The sequence below is a fragment of the Chrysemys picta genome, chromosome 2, assembly GCF_011386835.1.
Source record: "Chrysemys picta bellii isolate R12L10 chromosome 2, ASM1138683v2, whole genome shotgun sequence".
Taxonomy (NCBI): domain Eukaryota; kingdom Metazoa; phylum Chordata; order Testudines; family Emydidae; genus Chrysemys; species Chrysemys picta.
Window position 1 is genome coordinate 224,931,707 of NC_088792.1, and position 13,870 is coordinate 224,945,576.

Below are 13,870 nucleotides of genomic sequence, written 5' to 3' on the forward strand. Positions count from 1 at the left end.
AATAATACTTCCATGCACACTAAGAACTAATAAAACAGAAACATTGCATGGCTCATGCTGTCCTGTTTTTTCTAAGAAAGTCAATTCTTTCTATATCCATCACAGATCAGCCCCTCATTCCTCCTAGAATTTTGTTTTCAAGGAAGAATGATGAATAGAAAAAAGTATATACACTTAAGGCCAGATTCTAATCCCCTTCTCATACCGAATAGTAACTTTCTATACCAATTGATTTCAGTGAGAAAACTCGAATATTAACCTATTCAATATGAGTAAGGATATTGGAATCTGGCTAAAAGAAAGAAACGAAAATATCACTTCAATATATTTTGGCAAATTAAAAAGCTCTTCCAAATCCAGACAGATCAAATTGCTGAACAACTTCTAGAATTGGCTTCAGACTTCTAGAATTCAGACTTCAAGAATTGGCCTGCCACACCATGAAAAACCAGTAGCACGTGAAATTGTTGTACCACAGTTTCATCTCTGTTTTATCTGTGTCTGTATTCAACTGTATGCTTCTTGGGCCTGACAACTTGTTATTATACTACATGTTTATATAGAACAAACACATAAAGAAGCATCCCATAATTCTCTAGCATAAATTGCAGCTCTAAATTTTAATTTAATTTAATGTAGGTCCTACATTATTTTCATTTTACACAAAATAATGCTAAAGAGATTCCATGGTTTCTCAAGGCAGCAAGCAATCCCCCATTAGATTTAAAGCACACACATAACAAAAGTTGGTTTACTGATAGCTATATAGTGTCTGATTCTGCAGCACATAAGATAGAAGTCCCACTGATTTCACTGGGACTACTGATCACAGGACTGCAGAAAAAAAAAGTGTTTTGTTTTTGAGCTACCTCCAGAATATGCTAGTGTTACAGATTAACACGAACTGCATCCCCATTTCGCCTTGGTGTCTCGGTTGCCTCTTATTGAAGTCCTGCTTTCCAGCAGTAGCCCCTGTAGTAGAAAGAGGACCTGAGACTTAAAGCCTTGTAGCAGAGGCCTGAGGCCTGGGCTAAAGTAGTGGTCAAAACTTTGATGGTATAAAGCAAAGTCAGGCTGTGAGCTAGGCAGGCCCTGCTCACAATCTGGCAAGAATTCTGATATTGCAGAAACACACATTCCTAAGAAGTTTTCAACTAACAATAATCACACCTCAGATTAACCTCATTTGCTATGATACTGCCTAGGCACAGGCCATGTACCCAAACACATTCCAGAAGGGTGGTACCAGAACACCTTGACACCAACTTATTTCCCAAAAGATAACAGGAACACACTCACCCATCTTAAAGATAAGGTTAGGATGACAGCATGATGGATAGAGATGTTTTGCTCAAACCAACAGATAGAAGGCAATGGGTGGCACTCAGATAGGTCAGAGGGGCAATACACAACTTGTTTGTATTGGTGTATAAAGAGGCATCTCAGAGGGAGCATCTTTGGCGAGCGGAGGGTGGAATGGAAAGTCCAGCCATTCACTGATCTGCGTCCATTGTCACAAGCATACATGCCTTAGTATCCTTATAGACTCTGCCAGGTGCTATTACCGTGCTTCATCGACAATAAACCTGGCTAGGTGCCTTCGTACCTTAACAGATCTTGTGGTCATTGGGAGGTTCACTCATGGTCTGCTGTGCCAGCTGTCTGTGCAGAGCTGGGACAGCACACAGGGAGAAAACACACATGCAGCCAAACATCTGACGAAAGCCCCCTGCTCTGCCCTGAGGGTAATCTATTATCCAGGCTTTTCTAAAGCCAAACCAGGGTAGATGCCTCCATTCATAGACCTTGGTAGGTTGGCAGGGCCCTGGCTGTGGCATACCTGCCTGATCTTCTCCTGAGATGGAATGACCAATATGGATTCTTCAGACAAGCAGCTCTTTATTAAGAAGTTAAACAGAGATAAATGATGATTTATAAACAATCATAAACAAATCGCTAGTCATATCTAAGCTTTAGCTTCCCTACAAGCTAAGGTGGATAGGATTTCCTCTTGAGTTACAGGAATAGAACTGAACCAACTCATGTTCTCTTAGAAAACAAAGATCCCCCTGTGACTCACTCTGGTCACAGTTGTCTGCATCTGCTGCTGACCTCCTAGCCTGTCTTCTCCCAAGTGAGACAGTCTGTGACGCTGTCTTCACTAATAAAACATGGTGTGATTGTACTACAAGATACCAAGTGTGAGTGAGCCATCTTGTTGTAAAGTTCTACTGGAGACATGGTTTTTCTATGATGGTTAGGCCAGGTCAGCTGTGGATGGGGGGTACTGCCTGTACCTTTCCTTTAGTAGGATTTTACAGCTCAATGCCTAACACACATTAGTTCCCTTGCTATAAAATACACACATTTTGGCAGTTAAGGCATAGCCAGTGTCTCTCTTGAGAAGCAGAGAGGCCTTGCTATTCTACCAGGAATCTATTACCATATTGCTCAGTAGTTTTCTTTGTTTCAGGGTCCAGGTAGAATCCCTCTCAATGCCTCTTCTAACTATTCCCAGTCAGCTAGAGCATCCTTCAGGGCTTATCAAGGAAAATGCCCCTGTGATAGATGCTCCAGTTTTGAGTGGTTAGTTGCAATTCATTAAGCCTGAACATCTCAATTACTTTTTTCATGGCTGTGTTTCCTCCATGGGCTGGCATGTTGAAACTGTCTGAGCTGGTGTGGGGGGTGGGGCAGGCATCCACCTTATTAGTTTATCAGTCAAAGAAATCGAGCACACAAGTTATATTTTCAATATAGACAGGGCCGGTGCAAGGAAGTTTCGCGCCCTAGGTGAAACTTCCACTTCGCCCCCCGCCCCCCAGCCCTGTGGCAGCTCCCTGCCTCCCCCCGCCCTGAGGCGCCCCCCCCAGCAGCGCCCCCCCCCGGGGAGCCGTGCAGCAGCTCCTCACACCAGCTCACCTCTGCTCCACCTCCTCCCCGAGCACGCTGCCCCCGCTTTAATTCTCCTCCCCTGCCAGGCTTGCGGCGCCAAACAGCTGATTGGCGCTGCAAGCCTGGGAGGCGGGAGAAGTGGAGCGGCGACCGCGCGCTCAGGGAGGGGGCGTAGGAACGCTGTAAAAAAAGATTGGGGGCACCGCTTTTTGGCACCCCCAAATCTTGGCGCCCTAGGCAACCACCTAGTTTGCCTAAATGGTAGCACCGGCCCTGAATATAGATCAAAATATGCAAATAATGCAGAGATACCTATTGCCACATTGACACAACAAGACACAGTATAAAGATAGAAGAAAGTGTGGTCTCTGCCCTGAACAGCTGACAATATATAAAAAAAGACCTAAGTCAGACAGATAAAGGGTAGAAGAATGGGGTAAAAATAAATAAAATGATCATGGTAGAGGGTGAATGAACACATTTTGATATTACAGTGTAAATAAACACAAGTTTTTGGTGTTGGCAAGACAGATAGGCTAGATCAGTTACCCCTCTACATTGCTATTAATAAATCACTTTCTTGTAGACATCTCAGCAGAAGTAGGTCTTCAGGAGGGCTATGAATCCCTGAAGAGTATGGCCTTCTAGATCATAGGAAGCCTCAAACAAAAAAAAATCACTTTAATATTACTTAGCAAATAATTTCAAATAATAATAATAATCTTCCTAATGCATAGAGAAAGAAGCAGTGCATCTAATAACTTGTTCATTATTAGTTAATTGCTCAGTTCTAATTTCAACAAATCTATAACTACATATTCTGAAATCCCTTTATTCATTATCTCCATAAAAACTGAAAAAGACCTTCTTATCACCTTCAATATAGCAGACATAAAAAGTCAATCAAATGATACTGTGAACGTCTGAGATTAAGTTTCAAGGACAAAGAATACTGCTAAAACTGAGGAATAACACATTCTACATTTTGCTGTGGAATTCTGGCGACAGGATTTTTTTTAGATCAAGGGGGTGGGGGATAGGAAAGATGAAGCCACATTACCAGCTGCACTGAAAATGGACTCATGGGAAAGGGAAGATCTCTTGTGAGGTCTGATTTCATAAAACACAAAGCAATCTTAGCTAGGCAGGGTCAAACCCAGTTCAATGAAGCAGGGATGTTTGATTAGATCTCTAGTGAACTCTCTGTATGCTGTTCAGTCAAAAAGAAAGAGCCCTTCTCTTCTCACTAACTTTAGCTTATTAAGTGTTCTGCCAAATTATTTGATAGACTCCTTCTTCATGGCAAGCTTGAATGCATCAGTTAAGCTGACGATAAAGAGTGGGCCTGAAGAGAGGGTTTTATTTTGTGCCACTGAGCAATTGTTGAAAGTGCTCCTCTCTCTCTCTCTTTTTTAATAATATGGATAAGCTCCAATTTTATGGGAGAGAGCATTGATGAGGAGAGAATGTAGGCTAGCAAAAGTTTTGAAGTTTGTAAGAGTGAAAATGTATGAAGGAAGATCTGGGCTTCTACTTTAGTAAATATTGGGACAACTGACATTTAGTAGAAGAATCAGGGAAGTTTATATATGTAACTTAAAATACAAAAATGCAAAATTGTTGTAGTCTTCTTGTTTGTTGTGAATTATTTCATTTGAACTACTGGACTGTGACCAGCCTTAATTCAATCATGGAAGGGAAGGTGATAAAAGAGTAAGTGTCCTTCTCCTCTTGCACAGCCCATGCAGTGGGCCACCCAGAATCAAAGGCTGCTACAGAGTAGCTCCCACTGGGAGGAGAAGAAATTTGTAGGGGATTGTGACACCCTAGACACCATGCTTGGACTTGTGTTCTCTAAGCACATGGACTAAGAGTATAAAACAGAACACATAGGTCCCATGCTTGGCCTTTTCTCCTCTCCCCACCTACGCTGGAAGAAACAAGGACACTCAGAAGACTGAAGACTCCAATAGAGGAGACTGGCCCAGGTTTCAAGGGTGAAACCTGTGTACTGTGAACTGCAATATCCAGAGGGGTGAGAAAAACTGCTTAATCTAGAGGTTGCCCAGTCTAAGGCCCTGTCTATGTTGGCAAGTTTCTGCACAGTAAAGCAGCTTTCTGCGCTGTAACTCCAGAGGGTTACACACTGCCAAGCCGCTTAGTGTGCAGAAACTGCGCAGTTGTACAGCTCTAAAAAAATCCACCCCAATGAGAGGTGCACCTCCGTGAATGCCACAAGCAATCTTGTATCGTAGCTACTATGCATGGCAAGATCAATGTCACACTCCTCTTGCCATTGTGGTTTAAGGAATAACTCCACTGCCACTCAAGACGTGTTGGTCAGAGCGAGCAGCATACTGGTCAACAGTTCAGGATCCATTCCTGCAGCCCGAAGAGGCAGGGTGCGCAGTACACAAACCATTGAAAGATGGCACCAAATGCAGACGGCAGCACAGGGATTGCTGGGATGCGAAGCAATGCATCGTGGGCACTGGGACAGGACCCAAGATACCCCACAACCCCCTCCGCCTTCCCACAACTTTTAGCAGCAGAAGAGAAAGAGGTGCTCTGTGGGATAGCTGCCCAGAATGCACCGCTCCAAATACCACTGCAAGTGCCGCAAGTGTGACCACGCTATTGCGCAGCCAGCTGACTGTGAACACACAACAGCGGTTTCCCTTCAGCGTTCTCTGAGCGGTGCTGTAACTGTCGGCACTGTAACTCTGCCAGGGTAGACCTAATAGGGTTGAGAGTTTAGACTGCATGCTTATATTTTCTTTTCTTTTGGTAACCACTCTGACTTTTTGCCTATCATTTATAATCACTTAAAATCTATCGTTTGTAATCAATAAATTGTTTTACTATTTATCTTTACCAGTGAGTTTGCCTGAAGTGTTTGGTAAATCTGCTCAGGTTTGCAAAGGCTGGTGTATATCCACTTTCCAGTGATGAAGTGGTGAACCAATTAATAAATCTGCACTGCTAGTCATGAGCAGTGCAAGACGGTATATTCCTGAGGTACAAGGCTGGAAGTTGGGGGGATGTGGCTGATGCCTTACTCTGTGTGATTCCTGATTGGCTCTGGGAGCATTCATGCATCTAGTTGGGTGTGGGGCTCCACATGTGGTTGTGCTGAGTGATAACAGTGCCTGGAGGGGTTTGCTGCTTGTCACTAGCAAGGCATTCTGAGAGACAGCCCAGGCTGGAGAGGATAAGTGGCCACAGCGGTCCCACAATCCCTAGGCTGCATCCCAGGGATCCCATCACAGGGATGAAATCTTTTCTCACCTCCATCAAACTCAGGGCTAAAGATTTCAAAGATCCTTTATGATGTGAGTGGTTGAAGTCAGAGGATGAAAGCTACTATTGGTTGTCTTATCTATTTCCTCCCCACTGTCTTTGCTGCAGGCCATCTGTCCTCTTCACCAGCCATGCTCTCTCTTTTCCAGCAATGGTCTATAAGATATTATGGCCAAAGATTTTCAAAGCCACTTAGGAAATTTGGATAACTTTGGCTTTAATGAGGACTGAGCATCCAATTCCTTAAGGCAGTTTTGAAGCTTTCCACCCACACTGATATTGCAGTCTCCCTCTCCTGGGAATTATGGTTCACTCCCTTAAAAAGCTCTCCATTTCTTTGTGGGCAATCCTGGCTTTCTTTGTCTTCTCACTGTTTGTATTGGAAACACCTGGAATAACAATGGTAGCAGCACTGGAAGAGCCATTGAATTTTAGAAGCTAGCCCAGTTCTCTACCCAACATCTGGTGTTTTGGTAATGGGAATTTACTCTGACATTGCCTGCTCCAACATTGCCAAAGGGTCTGTCTGGGTTTTACATAATGCATGAGGCTTCTAGACTGGCTACTGAGGGATGGATCCACAGTTGGCAGCTTTGCCTTGCTATGTGTTGCTATGTGCTGCCCCTAAACCCAGTTTAAGCAGCACAGGAAAGTATACCCCAATGTAAGGGTGATCCTCCAGAGGCAATCATCATAAATGGTCTCACATTACTCATCCTCCCTGCTGCTTCTTTAAGAGGGTAAAGGGGGGCAAGGTTGGAGGAAAAAAATTAAGGATGTGACCAAGGTGCTCTTGGGCTATTTTGATCTTTCCCTGTATTTGGGGGATCCTGTGTGAGGGGATTGGCCTGGACAGACTAGAACCAGTATAATGGGTAGTACAACAATGAGACACTTCTGCAAACACATAACCTTGGCTTGTGCTTCGGGCATTTAGCTCCACCCAAGAAGCGGGCATTTAGTTTTGACAATAAAAATTAGACTATGGGGTGCTCGCTGTGATCTAAGAACATACGGCCCAAGCTCAGCACTTTCCTTACTCTATGAAAAATTGAACATTTCCAGTTAATTGTGACAAATTTTGCTCGGTAATGCTTGTGAAGTTCTGGTAATGTTTGCAAAGGGACTCAATGTTCCATCCATGGGCAAAGAATGTGTACGTGTCTAGGAAACTAGATGACATTTTGTACTTAGCTTTTAATTTTTGAATTAGGCCAAATATTTGTGAAAACTGTTTTTTGTAAAGTGTAAACCAGATGCCTCATACAGCTCTACTATAAAGAAACCAATCTTGCTGTTCTGACATTTGCCCCTCTAACTAAGAAGAGCTGTAGCAGCAATGCAGTCTGAATGATCATCCTTGCACTTATTCCCAAGCTTCTCTTGCACATTCATATGCAACCTGCTTTCCAGTGTCTGTGTGGGTCTGATCTTGAGCTGATGTGTATCACCGTAGCTCCATGCCAGTTTATACCAGGTCAGGAGCTGATTCAAAATGTCTGTGATAGCCCATAATTTTCACAAAAACTTCTAGTTAGAAAATGGAAAGCAAACACTATGTATTTTATGCAATATTAATTAAAATAACTTTCACATACACGGTAGGAACACGCTTTAGAGAACGTTAGTCCTTCATTATTTGTAGTTATGTGGAGGCTACTGAAAGGACCTTTTCCACAATAACTATAGATGCAAGATACAGCAAACTTCTTCTCATACAATGACAATAGTTAGTAAGAATGAACATTGCATTGTGATTGTGAATTTCTCCTGTTCACTTTCATCTGATCTGCATTAAGCACAGTAAATTTCTTGTTTCTTTCTGTCTAGTTGAAGTCAATGTCTTCATTTTCCATTTTCCACCTGGTACAGAGGGGTCTTTAATGCTAAGTCTCTGAACAGTTTTCTGTGAGAATAAAGTTTCACTGCAGTATAGACAAAGCAACATGTACAAATCCCATTAAAATAATAGCATGATCTGTGTATTTCACTGCCATGCATTACTTGTAAGAGATAGTCCTTTATTTTCATATCACAAAGACATATCCTGCATTAGGATAACTCCATTAGCTGTGTATTTGTTGATGCCCTTGCACTGATGTATGGTAACAGCAAATTTTTCAAAAACGCACTGTCAAATTTCTTGCAGAAATTAATCTTCTCATCTTTCCTTTGAAGATTTAGTGAAATAACAATAAATATCCACATCCTCTGTGAATGATAGGAGTATTAAAATGTAATTGCTGTGTAGCTATTTTCTTCAACGTCAACATTGCTAGCAGAAGAGAAACAGTTATCCTGCAGCCCACTAATACATTTCCTCAAAGCAGCTGGTGGTTCACTTAAGTACAGAACAAATCATTCCAATTCTACTCTGTACCATCTCTAAGCAGCATCCTGACTGGAACACATAATGGTGACAAATTACAGATGAGTTTGCTTAAATATGTTAACATGTCCATGAATCTATAAGTCCTCTTTGCATTGAGGTCTTTTCATTTTTTCTCAGGTTTAGTCAAACACCTTTGTCACTGATTATATGACCTACATAACGGATCTCATCTAGGCATTTGTGTCTGTTCAGTTTAAGATCCTTTTCTTTTGCATGCTGCAGAACATTACCCAGTCTTTCATTGATCATTTTCTTCCCAAAACAATTACTTTCAGTCCAACTGGATTTTCAGAGATCTGTAGCGTGATGCTTCGGTACACCTCAAGTGCAGAAAAAATCCAAAGGGAAATCACTTAAACATGTACCAACCAAAAGAGAAATAGAAGGTGCAAAGTTCTGCACTGTCAAGTTGCATCTACCGAAACCCTTTGCTTACATCCAAAACTACAATTATTATTGCATTTTTAAGTCTAGATAAGATCTCTTCAGTTGTTCTCATGGGGCAAAGATCATGTCTGATGACCTTATTTGATCTATTGGGTCTCTACAAATCCTTAACTTGTGTAGTTCTGTTTACTCAGTCAGTTCATGTTCGTAGTCTTAGTGGCATCTGGTTCAGCATTTACTTTAGCATGCAGAGGTAACAGGACTTTACATGGTTCATGCATTTTTGATAGCACACTATACTATATATCAATATAACAATAAAATAATAATGTATCCCAATCCTTTATCACCTACAATTCTCTATGAGTATCTTTTGGTCCCATTTGATCATTGCAATTTTCAGAATGCTCTTCAATCAAGCACACAAGTACTTCCTGTTCCACTATTTCAGACTCTGAATGGTACTTAAACCATTTTTGACATTCCAGTGAGACTTTGCCACATGGGCTTATGTTGTACGTTCTATATGAAATAAGACGACCTTTTCATTTTAATATGGGGCAGCCTTATTTTTATGTACAACCTTAATTTTTACATTTAGTAGGAGACTCAATCAAGCACTTTGCATCATCAGTGGTTTGATCTCCATCTGTATTTACATAAATGTTTTTTGCTTTTAGAATTATTTCTTTATATTAATGAAAGCATCATATTTTTGTAAGATGCTTGCTTTTATTGCATGCATGACAAACCATGACTTGTGCAGGATACCTTGTGAATGCCTCCAGGTTCATTGTGAACAAATCTGGTCTCTACTATTCATTTGCCCTTGTGTTCTCTCTTTATGTCTCACTGTGGATTTTATTTTGGATACATGTCTGTTCTTTCACTGCTTGTTAATGCTTTGATTTGGGAAGCACAGGTTTCACCAGCCCTACAAATATCTACTGTACTTTGCAAAGTCAAGTCAATTTCCTCCAGTAGCCTTGCTGTGGTCTAGTTATCGGTTACACCACAGATAATTCAGTCTCTTCATAGTTCATCAATGGTTCATGTTCCCATGGCTTAGCTTTATTTTCCATGTCTGTAATATAATGGTCAATGGCCTCACCGTGAACTGGTTTCTTTTAAAGAAAATGAGATTTTTCCAAGTGAAATTTTTGTGTGATCCATGGTATTCTTGAAATATTTCAATGACTGTATCTAGTTGTTTGCTGCCTCCTTCGTGCTCCCATTGGAATGTATTCTAGTTCTCAAATCCCCCATCACATGGCAGAGTTCAGTATCTAATGATTCCAGTGGCTACTACAACAAAGTCCATATGCCTTCTAGGAGGTGTTAGAGGAGAAGAGAGGAGAGGGTGCAGACTTCTTCCATATGCATCAGTGCCTGTTGCTGTTAATATGCTTTCGTAACAGTGAAAGAATAATGAGATCAGAGCTGAAGGTCTGAGAGAAGACTATTTAATTGAAAAATAAAAATTTACCAAAACTTGATTTTCTGTTCTGAGGCCGACTTGTCTGTCAATGAGCATCAGATTTTAGATTTATACTCTTTGTGTCAGTGGCCTTATTAGCAAATAAAGAACACTACTAAGTACAAAAAATAGCAGCTTCTTACATTCTTAAAAGAGACCTGAATGTGTTTTTCCTATTGTATATTTCCTCCTACATAGCAGAGGTTTGTTTTTTCTTTATGGTCATTACATAATATTCCTATTATATTATCTTTCAGAGTTAACAATAAGTGTCATTCCCACATGTCATGTGGATCTCTAGTTTTGCCTAAACATATGTTTTGATCTCCTCAGCAGAAAGTATGAGGATGTTACATTTGGCTAGATTTTAGAAATAGCACCTAATAATACATTGTCACTCATGTCATTTAATTACATGCTTGTTGCAGTGAAGGATGTAAAATCACTTTAAATAGAGAAATTTTCTTAGCTTTCCTGTGTAGCACTTTATGGGGTATTATTGTTATCTATATAGGTATTTACGATAAGATATGCCAATGGAGTAATTTATTTACATTTTGGGATCAGAGGTAGTGGGCTTGTCTGTGATTATTCTATCTGATTTGTTAATAATTCTAAGGGCAAAACCTTCCATTATCACTTCCATCTCCTTTTGCTGGTTCCTAAGATGTTTCATTCTCTCCTTTTACCATTGTCAAACAGAGAAGTGCAGACAAGCTTTGAAATCACCATATCAGGGAGAAGAGAATCAAAACAGTATAACTGTGCCTTGTATTTCCCCCTTACAATTCAATACAATGGAAAAAGTGAATGTCTATTCTCAAAAATCCTAGGATCCTAGTGATCCCAAGAGAGGCATTTTGAGGGGCAAATATATAATTTTAATGTGGCACCACACCCTTTACAAAGAGAAATGAGAAGTATCTACATAGAAGCACCAGTGTCTTGATATGTATGCAAATACAAAGAAATTGAAGGCCTGAATTAGGAAAACATATGTCCATTTCCCTTTGAAGCTTCAGAAGGCTGACTTGTGTGCAGAAGTATCTAAGGTTATTGGGGGAAATAATGTAATCAACAGCCTTGTTATTAGGGGGGAGGCAACAGTAAGAAGGATCAAATAAACCTAAAGGAATTTGGATGCTTATTCAAAACATTGTGGTTTTCTGCCATATTACTTCTCTGTTCTGTTCTCCCCTTGTCCTTCCTTTCATACCCAGTTTGATCAGATCCTCCCCATTCAACATCATTTGATCTGATTCTCCCTCTCATTTAGGTCTATCTGGTTCTCTTGTCTTGAACCCAGTGACTCTCATTCCTCATCACTGCTACCTGCCATATCTCTTTTCTCTCAATAGGACCTCACTACCATTCATATGCTGAGATCACTGAGGATTATCAGGCATCTTACAATCCTCAGAGGTCTGGCTGCTGACTTTAAGACTCACCCTCCAGAACATATTGTAACCACTCAGCCTGGAGAACCTGCAGAAAATGCGGGGTTTAAAGACTGCAGCTGGTAGTGTAGAGACCGCCGAGCATCATCAGAACTGCACATGAATGTTATGGAACCTCTGGAGAAGTGGTGCTAGTGGAGAGGTATTTGGGTGTTGTGGTGATTAAACTTAGGTTTTGAGATGGAATTCAGGTAACTTACTTTTGCAGTCAGTTTTCTCATTACTGCTTAGCAGTAGAAGACATCCAGGCTTATTATGAATTCCCCTACTCTTTGTCTGAATCTGAAGCAATCAGTGGGTAAGAGGAAAGAATGCTTCCTGAACTCTGTTCTCTTCTGGGATAGGAACAGAGCCTTATATCAAAGAATAGCACCTTTTAGGGTATTATAACATCACAACCACCAAGTCCATCCTTTTATTGAACTTATAATTTTTAAAGGGTCTCCATTTAGGAAAACAATTCAGTTTCAATAGCTGAATTTCATCAGTAAAAAAGAGAAATAGTTCTGGGCTATCAACCATGCAAGTCCAATCTTGCTCTCCAAGTCATTTTTTTGCACAATATACTATATAGCTGCAAAAGACCTGACAGAAACAGAAGTTTCCCATAAAACAAATGAAGTTTCATGGGCTTTAATTATTACCTACAGCACAGCTCTTGGGTCTCTTGCTGACATAATTAACCTTGCAAACCAGAACATGCTATTATGTTCACATCACTACATGTATTTCACACTCACACTATGAAAGGGAACATGTGTCAGGTGCTCAGTGGCAGGAAGAAAATGGTGACAATTCATACAGATCTCTTGTTCAAGGCCATCCTATTTCAAAAAAGCAATTTACTTCAAATATGGAAACACTTTTGAGATGTTGTATTAATAACTTGATGGACAAGTCCAATTTATGAGATTTGTAAACAAAACTAGAGACTAGAGACCCTAGGGGAAAACCAGTTGAAGACAGTTGGCAGTTTTTCAAAGAGACATTATTAAGGGCACAAGAGCAAACTATCCCATTGCATAGGAAATACATGAAGTTTGGCAAGAGACCATCCTGGCTTTACCAGGATATCTTCAATAATCTAAAAATCAAAAAAAGAGTCCTACAAAAAGAGGAAACTAGGTCAAATTACAAAGGATGAATATAAACAAATAACACAAGTATGTAGGGACAAAATTAGAAAAGCCAAGGCACAAAATGAGATCAAACTAGCAAGAGACATAAAGGATAACAAGAAAACATTCTACAAATATATTAGAAGCAAGAGGAAGTCCAAGGACAGGGTAGGACTGTTACTCAATGAGAGGGGGGGAATGAATAACAGAAAACATGGAAATGGCAGAGGAGCTTAATGATTTCTTTGTTTTGGTTTTCACCAAGAAGGTTGGTAGTGATTAGATGTTTAACATAGTAAATGCCAATGAAAATGAGGTAGGCTCAGGGGCTAAAATAGGGAAAGAACAAGTTAAAAATTACTTAGACAAGTTACATGTCTTCAAGTCACCAGGGCCTGATGAAATGCATCCTAAAATACTCAAGGAGCTGACTGAGGAGATATCTGAGCCATTAGTAATTATTTTTGAAAAGTCATGGAAGACGGGAGAGATTCCAGAAGACTGGCACTATATTTGCCCTTTTCCAATCTATAAAAAGGTAAATAAGGACAACCCAGGGAATTACAGACCAGTCAGCTTAACTTCTACACTCGGAAAGCTAATGGAGCAAATAATTAAGCAATCAATTTGCAAACATCTAGAAGATAATAAGGTGATAAATAACAGTCAGCATGGATTTAACCTGATAGCTTTCTTTAACAGAATAACAAGCTTTTGGGATGGGGGAAGCAGTAGATGTGGTATATCTTGACTTTAGTAAAGCTTTTGATACTGTCTCGCATGACCTTCTCATAAACAAACTAGGGAAATAAAACCTAGACAGAGCTAATATAAGGTGGGTGCA

At 40.4% G+C, this 13,870-nt stretch overlaps 1 pseudogene; it reads right to left on the reverse strand.

Annotated features, from left to right (window-relative positions):
• Nucleotides 1-1,091: 1,091 nt before the first annotated feature.
• On the reverse strand, nucleotides 1,092-1,215 carry LOC135981974 (U4 spliceosomal RNA; annotated as a pseudogene).
• Between the last annotated feature and the right edge of the window lie 12,655 nt (nucleotides 1,216-13,870).